The 9,896-nt window shown below is 47.0% G+C and overlaps 1 protein-coding gene across 1 annotated transcript in view; it reads right to left on the minus strand.

Moving 5' to 3' along the window:
* Positions 1–9,896, minus strand: part of LOC110337744 (carbohydrate sulfotransferase 5) — a 17,450-nt gene that overhangs the window by 3,193 nt on the left and 4,361 nt on the right. Inside the window, exon 2 of the mRNA XM_021220804.2 lies at positions 597–668. The gene's annotated coding sequence lies outside the window, so the exon portion shown is untranslated. The remainder of the gene's footprint in view (positions 1–596; positions 669–9,896) is intronic.

A 9,896-nucleotide genomic window follows, 5' to 3' on the forward strand; every position in this document is an offset into this window, starting at 1 on the left:
GGACAGAACCCGCTGCCCAAAATTGCCCTTGTTCTTTGACCTCCTATACACTCACACCCACACTTCCCCATACACACAAAGAACGGGGGGGGGGGAGGAGGGGGAAGGGACCAGGGACCGAGTATTTTAGTAAGCTGTGCATCTCAGGCACAGCATAAGCTAAGGATGACATTGCACACCAGGTACCCAGGTACATGGTAAACAAGGGAGGAGGGTCAAAGGTTCAGTCAAGAAAAGAAGCAAGCACAAAGGCTGGAGACATAGTTCAGTGGTAGAGCTCTTATCTGCCATGCCCAGAGCCCAAGGTTCAAAACACACACACACACACACACACACACACACACACACCAGAGAGACAGAGACAGAGGCAGAGAGAGACAGAGAGTGGAGTAAAATAGGCAATCTCATAGTCATCACCTCTGAGGAGAAGGTGCTGAAGCTAGGAAGGACGGACTCTAGCACGAGGGTGTTCCCTGGAAGCCATGAGTTTCAGAAGAGCCCAGTGAAGTGGAAGGAAGCATGGAGGTAGAGAATCACAGAGACAGCAGAGACGCCCATGGCAGGTGCCTGGCCCTTCCCACGCCGAGAGTACTCACTGCTGTCTAGGACCTGGAGAGCTGCCTGTGTTGCTCACAAATCCATGGGAGGTACCTGGAGGTTCCTTGAGCCTGAGAACACAGGAGGAAAACTAGTCAGAGCCCCAGAGGGGAGATAGCCCTGCTCAGAGAAAGCTCTCCAGGATGGGGGCTGAGCCTTGCCATTGGCTGTTTTCCACATGCGAAGGAAGGCTTTCCTGGTGGAAGAGGACTTCGAGTCCCCAAACTGCCATGTGGGATCAATACATTCTGGAGCACTTGATTTGATCTCTCTAAGCTTCTAATACCTTCTGTAGATCTTTGGCCTCAAATTTACTATGTGTTGAGAATTACCTTGACCGAGTGACCTTTTGGTCCTCCTTCCAAATGTGATGTCAGACATGCATCCCCATGCCTGGTGTATGAGATACAGGGGTGAAGACTCTAGGCTTCATGCGTGCTGCATAAGCACTCTCTTACCCAGACCCCATCCTCATGGCTTTGAACTCTACCCTCTTGCCTCAGCCTCCCAAGTGCTAGGATTACAGGCACCTGTTACCACGATCAGCTGCAGAGACATTTAACTTCTCGGGGTTGCTGTGACATAAAGTAAACACCTGTGAGGGGAGCAGGCTTGGCAGGGAAGGTCTCTGGGACAATGAGTCATCCAGAGGTCACTTACATATCTTCTAAGATAGATTTACTTCTAATGCCTGAGGTCCCCATTTCCCATCTGTGTTCCTTTTGCTTCTGCAAATGATGCCAGGCTTACTTTCTTTGAAAGGGAGAGGGTGTAACATTTCTCCTAGTTTCTGTGGCACCCCCCCCAACTCCTCGACCTCACCTGCTTCCCTATGAATATCTCCACTGAGGGGAGCTGGGGAGCCTGGGGGGGGGCTGAAGTCTAAATTGGGAACCCACCCCTTCTCTGTGCCTTCCTCTCATCAGGAGGTCTTGGGGGTGAAGGAGGTCTTGGGGGTGAGCAGAGAACACTTGGGGGTAAGCTCTCTTTCCTGCTGACTCCGGGGGTCTTCCTGGATCACACACCCAGCCCTAGAAAACCCAGAAGACAGAGAATAACCCCCCTGTCTGCTCTGCACGAGGCACCAGATTTGCCAGCAAGCACAAGTTGTTTTATGCTCAGCCAGTGATTTAACTTAACTGCCCCTGCAGCCAGCTTTATGATCTCGGAGATTTAGTTGGAGAGAATTTGAGGCTCAGAGGGGAGAGGCAGGCAGGATTAGCTCAGGACTCCAGTTTGTAAATTCCTAGAGCTTCTGATGGCAGTCTGAAGGTCTATTCCATTTCAGATTATTCTCTTGCTTTTTCCCAAACCAAAGGTTAACGCCCAGAGGTTGGAGGCAGTGATATGTGTTTTTTATCTCTTCATGGTCAAGTGTTACCTTCTCAATGTTCCTAGAAGGTGGAGATAATTTTCCCTATCAGTTTTCATTGAGGCAACTAGAGTTCAGACACGGGAATGCCCAGTCAGTAAAGATGAGCAAAGGACTGTAGCTGAGCAGTGGAGTGTTGGCCTGGTGCTGATGGTGGATGGTAGAGAAAGTGAGTTCAATCCCCAGCAACCCTCCTCCACTTGAATAAAAACAAAAATAAGTCCAGGGCTTATTATTACTATTATTATTATTATTACTATTATTATTATTATTTTCTTGCTGAGCAAGCATGAAGACCTAAATTCATATCTCCAGAACCCTCATAAAAGTCAGTGTAGTGGCACGTTGCTGGACAGCCACTCTAGCCAACAAGAGAGCTCTCCCAGTTCTAAAAAAAGCAAGAAGCAAGACTCTTGTTTGATTCCCCTGCCCCCTTAACCCAAGCAAGGTGGTAAATGACAAATGACTGTACTCCCAGCCCTTACCAGCTCTTAACTGATGCAGACAGCAAACAGAGTATAACCATCGCCTACACAGAGAGTTAGAGGCCAGCCTGGTAGGCATTAGACCCTGTATCAAGCAAACAAACAAATAACGTTGGGCCTTCTGTGCGCTCACAGATAGTGTTGAGCTTAGGGGACAACCAGCCAGAGTTTGTTCTGGCCTTTTGCCATTTTACACATATATACTTATTTTTTTTTTCTGAGACAGGGTTTCTCTGTATAGCCCTGGCTGTCCTGGAACTCACTTTGTAGACCAGGCTGGCCTAAACACCTGTTACAACTTGTGGTTAAAATCAGTGTTAAAAATGTACAAGGTATGATTTTTTTTTTTTTCAAGATAGGGTTTCTCTGTGTAGCCCTGGCTGTTCTGGAACTCACTCTGTAGAACAGGCTGGCCTTGAACTCAGAAATCTGCCTGCCTCTGCCTCCCAAGTGCTGGGATTAAAGGTGTGTGCCACTACTGCCCAGCACAAGATATAATTTTGAGAGGCACAATAGCTACAATACACAATGTACTTAAGAGGGTGTTTCCCTTTAATATGTTTCTTTTAAAAGATTTATTTATTTATTTATTTTGTGAGTATTCTACCTGCATGTACACTTGCACACCAGAAGAGGACATCAGATCCCATTACAGATGGTTGTGAGCCACCATGGGGTTGCTGGGAATTGAACTCAGGACCTCTGGAAGAGCAGTCAGTGCTCTCACCTGCTGAGCCATCTCTCCAGTCTCTTAATATGTTTCTTATCTTTGATAATAAAATGAAAAAACAAACAACAACTGGACACTTAAACAACCTGTAGATTTTCCATGAGAAAGCACTGCTCATTCATTCAAAAGTGCCCAGGCTTTTGTAACAGGGGCCTAGACCTTAGTAGGCCCTGAGACCTTAGCACAACTGACTCCATGAGGGAAGTATCATTCAGGTTGTAAAACTTAGCACATGAACAGCAAGCACCATGTTCCAAAACTGAAACAAAGACCCAATCCATCGAAGTCCACAGTTCTGGGAAAGTCTCTAAACTTACTAACCTTGTTTTTGGGGGGGCTCCTGTAGTTCTGGTGCTTAAATGCTCACCCTGAGAAATGCTCTCGGCTATGCTGGGATTCCCGAGAGCACCCAATGTCGTCTCTGACTGGCTGATAAAGACTTTCTATTGGCTTAAACCTATGTTGGAATCGTCTTCTCTGGTGAATAATACCCTGCAACATTTCTGGAGACCCAGCAATGAGAACAGTCAGAGACCAGACTTTGCGACGCGGACGGTCTCCGAGCCCCTTGAAGCAAGGAAGAACGCAGTAGTAAGAGGACTCCTAGGAGGTGTGCAGCCGGAGATGGTCCAGGTTCCCAGGGCTCCCTTTGATCAATCACTGCCTAACTCCTCAGAGGGGTCTGACACCTTCACCAGAAATTAGAAAGTCGCCTGGCCTGCCACCTGCAGAGCTAAGTCTGGTGAAGGTGCCCTCTGTTTGGACGCAAAGGAACAGGTATGTGACGTCACTGGAGCCCTCGTCTGTTCATGTATGAAGGTATGGTAACCACCGTTTTTCCTTTCTTTCTTTCTTTCTTTCTTTCTTTCTTTCTTTCTTTCTTTCTTTCTTTCTTTCTTTCTTTTCTCTCTCTCTCTCTCTCTCTCTCTNCTCTCTCTCTCTCTCTCTCTCTCTCTCTCTCTCTCTCTTTTCTTTCGTGTGTGTCTGTGTGTACGCTTCTATGTGTTTATGTCAGTTTTGTTTCCCTATATTGTCCAGTGGCTTTCTCTGGTGTGAGACCCTTCCCCAACCCAGCTTAAGTCCTTTGTCTTCTCCCATTGGGGACCCAAACCTTTTGGCTCTGCCAGATCACCCAGAGAAACTCCTCCCAACCCCCCACCAGTCCCACATCAGGAGCAGGAGCGCTTTGCTTGTTTTGTTGCTTGGCTCCTGCTCGCTGTCGCTGGCTGTCCAGGTTGGCCCCTGTGTGAGGCAAGGTCTCTCATTCGGGGTCCCCTGCCATCTAAGCAAACTGCACAGAGAGAGGGAGAAATCGTTCCCCCAGTTCCCCCAGTTCCCCTAGTTCCCCCAAGCAAGCATTCCCTGCTCTTCTCATCATGGCTGCTCTAAGCAACCCTGGGGAAGGAGGAAAAGTTTCCCTGGACTGAGCCCGAAGGAAAGCGAAGGTTCCATTTCTTTCTCTTTCGGGATTTACGATTACATCACCCTTTAAACCAACGAGCCATAAAAACAAACAAATAAACAAACAAACAAATAATGTCTGCCTCTGCCTCCCTAATGCTGGGATTATAGTTCTAGGAACATCTCTCAATGTACTAAGCTTGCTTTTTGGCTTCTGTAGTTCTACTCCTGGTTAACTGTTCTTGTTAACTGAAGGATGTCAACCCAGGACATGGTTTTTGTGCTTAAACGCTCACCCTGAGAAAGGATTGGGGCTACACTGGGATCCTCAACACCAAGAGTTTAGTTGCCAGCCAGATAATAAAGACTTTCTATTGGCTTCACCCCACGCCCAGGCAATCTTAACTGGTGACTATCCATCAACAGTTTGGAAGCAGTTGATCCAGTGCTCCCTGGTTGCTAAGGGAGCATGTAGTTCAAGTTTGGCTTGTTTATATACTTACCTTTCCAACTCCTGACCTCATCTAGAAATACCTTAAGACTCGAATGCCTGGGCTGAAGAGATGGCTCGAAGGTCAAGATCACTTGTTGCTCTTGCAGAGGACCTGGGTTCAGTTCCCGGCATCCACTTGGAGGCTCATAACCATCCATGACTACAGTTCAGGGGGATCTGACCCCCGACCCTCCTGACCTCTGCTGGAACCAGGCACAGATATACACGCAGGCAAAACATCATATACATAAAATGAAATAAGTAAACCTAAAAACTAAGATTAAAAAGGAACAGAACACCTGTCAATCTCCGGGGGGGGGGGGGGACGGGGAGGAACTGCCAAAAGAAGACAACTGATCAGAGAAGTAATGAAGGCCCCAAGCAAGCCAACAGCATCATCTAAACCTCTGGAGCCAGGGGTGCAGATTCTCCATTGGAGAAAGCATTCCATTTCCACTTAAACCAGCAAAAGTTGAGTTTCTGTGACAACCAGGTGTTCTGGTTAGCTAGCAGATGCTGGCGGGTCCATAGAGCTTCTGGTTGCTGGTCATACGATTTTTTTCCCCTATGGGAGCTAAATATAGCGATGTACCAATGATATAGTTCATCAGTCTGGTGTGGTGAGGCACCTGGGAAGTAGAAGCAGGAATTGCTAGCCTGGGCTTCACAGGGAATTCCAGGCCATCCTGGGCTAAACGAGACCATGTCTCAAACAAAACAAAACACCGTCAGGCCAGCATGGCAGTGCATGCCTGTTGACCCCAGCCAGCACTTGGGAAGCAGAGGCAGGAGGATCACCAGAAGGTTTGAAACCAGTTATTCCTGTAATCTCAGCCCTCTAGAGGCTGAGATAACAGTACTGACACAAGTCTGAGGCCAGCCTGGGCTAAATGATGAGTTTCAGGACAGCTTGGGTTGTGGGGCGAGCCCAAATGAGTACATGACATAAATAGATGTTTACTGAATTGAAATCAGACCACCTACCATTCAAGTCTAATTAATTAGGAGTAATTATTTAGCTGTGCCCCCCACCCCTTTTCTTTCAGTGGTGTTTCCTAGACATTCTTTGCTATTTCATGGCCTGGGGTGGCTGTTTTCTGCCTGGTTTACAGATGGGAAACCTGAGATACAAGACAAGGGGTGTCTACCATCGCAGGCGCTGAGCTGGAGCCCAGGAGCTTCCAGCCAAGCTCCACTGGACAGCTGCTCCTGTCACCAGCCTGTCCCAGCCCTGGCATGGAATCTAAGAGAGTGACACATGATACCCGCAGGCTCAGATTTCTCTCAGTTTGGTGTCAGCTGGAGGCCAGCCCTGCACAGGAATCCCAGTGGCTGTGCACATCAGATTCTAGGAGAGGAGATCCGGGAAACATCACTCCTCAAGGATGTCCAGCGATACAGAACTGCTGTGATAGAGCCAGCATGTCCCTCAGGGAGAAGGATGGATGGGAAAGAGGACGGAGGAGAAAGGGAAACTGACAGATGAAAGAAAGATGGAGAGGAACTAGACTTGTGGTGGATCAAGAGGCAGTGCAGTGGACGGGCATGGTGGCACACACCTTACATCCTGGAGAGGCGGTCTCTGTGAGTTCAAGGCCAGCATGGTCTATATAGTGAGCTCCAAGACAGCCAGGACAAGGTAGAGAGACTCTGCCTCAAGATAGATAGATAGATAGATAGATAGATAGATAGATAATAGATAGATAGATAAATAGATAGATAGATAGATAGATAATAGATAGATAGATAGATAGATAGATAATAGATAGATAAATAGATAGATAATAGATAGATAGATAGATAATAGATAGATAGATAATAGATAGATAAATAAATAGATAGGTAGATATTAAAAAGAGGCAGCATAGTAAATACCACTTGCTGAGGGATTCCTGAAGGCCAAGCTCTGTCTGTTCTCTGATATGATCCTTGAAATGAGGAAGTGGGTTCAATTATTGCCCCTATTTTACAGAGGAGGCAAATGAAGTTTAGGAAGATTAAGACCTTAAGGATCCACACAGCAGCTGAGTCAGAACCTGGACTCTAGCAACCTTCCTGCAGAGGCTTAAAGGGGATTCGTCACCTGCTTAGCCCATATTTCCTGCTGCTGTGTACCTTAAAGTTATCCCAGGTAACACCATTTGTGTTTAAAATGCACAGATACAGCATGGGGGGGTGAGAGGGGAGCGCGCAAAAACAGCTGGGAGGAGAGATGGCTACAAACAACATATCTAGAATGAGACTTACACCTGAACAAGCAAAGGGTTCCTGTGAAGGATTAAGAAGACCTCCCCGCCCCCTCCAGAGAAGATACACAAATGACTGACAAGTACATCCTAATCACCAGGGAAATGCAAATCACCCAGGACCGGAGCTGCTAAGGTAAAGGAGCAGGGGACGCCCCAGCAGGATTGCTCAGTGGGTTGGGGCTGCTAGCTGCCCAGCCTGACAACCTGAGTTTGACCCCTGGGATCTCTACAGTAGAAGAGAACCAACCCCTTCCTTTAAAAAAAAAAAAAAAAAAATATATATATATATATATATATATATATATATATATATGTGTGTGTGTGTGTGTGTGTGTGTGTGTGTGTGTATGTGTATATAGAGAGAGAGCCGGGCAGTGGTGGCGCATGCACATGCCTTTAATCCCAGCACTTGGGAGACAGAGGCAGGCAGATTTCTGATTTCTGAGCCAACCTGGTCTACAGAGTGAGTTCCAGGACAGCCAGGCTATACAGAGAAACCCTGTTTCGAAAAATAAAAAAATAAAAAAAAAATAATTGATTTTTATGTTATGTTCATTGGTATTTTGCCTTCATATATGTCTGTGTGAAGGTGTCAGATCCCCTGGAACTGGAGTTAGAAACAGTTGTGAGCACCCATGTGGGTGCTGGGAATTGAATCCCGGGTCCTCTGGAAAAGCAGTCAGTGCTCTTAACTGATAAACCGTCTCTCCAGCCCCAGGATCCAACTTCTAATAGTTGTGCTCTGACTTCCATGGTGCATACACCTGAACAGGGGAAGGTGGAGCTCTATGAGTTTGAAGCCAGCCTGGTCTACATACCTGATTTCAGGCTAGCCAAGGCTACATAGTGAGACCATGTCAAAAAAAAAAAAAAAAAAAACACAAAATTTGGAAGAGATAGTGCAAGCTAGGGACACGGTAGAGTGATCAGTAGCTTGTGGTACTAAGCCAGTTGGGGAGAGAGAAAAGAGAAGGAGGGAGGCAGGGAGGGAGAGAAGGAGAAGCAAGGAGGAGGGCTGGGAGGATTTTTAGGAATTTTTTTTTGAGACAGGGTCTCATGTAGCCAGGCTGGCCTAGAAACTTGCTGTGTAGCCAAGGCTGACTATGAGCGCATGGTCCATTCCCCTAGTTCTGATATTACAAGGCGGAGCCAGGAGTTTTTAAAATTACAGGTGTTACTGGAAATAAGAGAAATCTGGCCCTGATCCAGCGCTGACAAGAATGGAAAAAATGGTGCCACGTAAGAGTCTGGCAGTTTCTCAGAGGGCTGAACGGAGTCAGCACATGACGCTGTTCTTCCCGTCCAGACTATAGACCCAATAATAGTGAAAACATATGTCCACGGAAAACCTGCTCAAGAACTTTCATAACAGCATTGTGCTAAATAAACTCAAAGCAGAAATGCCTCAAATATCTATCAACTGGTAAGCAAAATGATTGTATACCTCACAACAGAAAATTCTTGGCCAAGGGCCAAGGAGCTGGCTCAGCAGGTGTGATCACTGACTGTGTAACCCCAATAACCTGGGTTCGATCCTCAGAATCCACTGTGGAGGGAGAGAGCCATCTCCCCAGAATTGTGCTCCGACCTCCATATGTGTGGGTCATGGTTTATGCAGGAGCCTCTGCTTGGACACATCACCGGTGCGCGCAGCATTCTGGAAAGCCCGGGCTGGTGACACAGGCTATATTCCTAGGAGTTTTAGAGGCTGAGGCAAGAGGATCACAAATGCCAGGACAGACCTCAAAGTTTAGGATATAGCCGGAGATATTGATCCGTGATAGAGTCCGTGCATGTAAGTACCCCTAGGTTCAATCCCAATTACTGGAAAGCTCCTCAAGACCCTGAGGCATTTCTGACAGATACCAAAACATACAACCCCAAACACGCGCGCGAACACTCACTCACGCATGCGCGCACGCGCGCGCGCGCGCGGCTTTCCTTAGTTCCGAGCTTCTGGAATTCTGCTTTGGAGAAACAGTTTTCTGGAACTGGGAATGTTGCTCAGTGGTTTTGGAACAGTTGGCTAGCATGCATGGGACACTAGGTTCCATTCTCAACAGTAAAAAAAAAAGGGGGGTTGTGGAAAAAAAATATTGTGTTTTGATTTTTTTTTTCCTAATCTCATAATCACCACTGAAGGCCCCTTCGACCCACTGAATGGTGGCGAATCCTATTACCATACAAGCGACCAATCCTGCAGCGGCTGTGCCTCTTGTAAGTCAATTCAATTCAAGCTTCAGGAGACAGTGTATCATTGAAGTCAATTCAGTTCTGACTCAGGCTTCCTAGAGACACAAGTTCGAGGACCACGTTCCTAGACCCTGCTTCCTTCTTCCGGTATTAGCTAACAAGCTCCAGCTTGCTTGACTGGCTCACCAGCTCAAGACTGGAGTTCTCATGACCCACTCCTTCCTGGAATTCAGTTAATTTATTTGACTGGCTCACAGAACTCAGGGGAAGACTTATTTTCATCATTTTCTTACAAAGGATACAGATTAAAAACTTACATCTTGCCGGGCATGGTGGCACACGCCTTTAATCCCAGCACTCGGGAGGCAGAGGCAGG

The sequence above is a fragment of the Mus pahari genome, chromosome 20 (assembly GCF_900095145.1).
Source record: "Mus pahari chromosome 20, PAHARI_EIJ_v1.1, whole genome shotgun sequence".
Classification (NCBI taxonomy): Eukaryota; Metazoa; Chordata; class Mammalia; order Rodentia; family Muridae; genus Mus; species Mus pahari.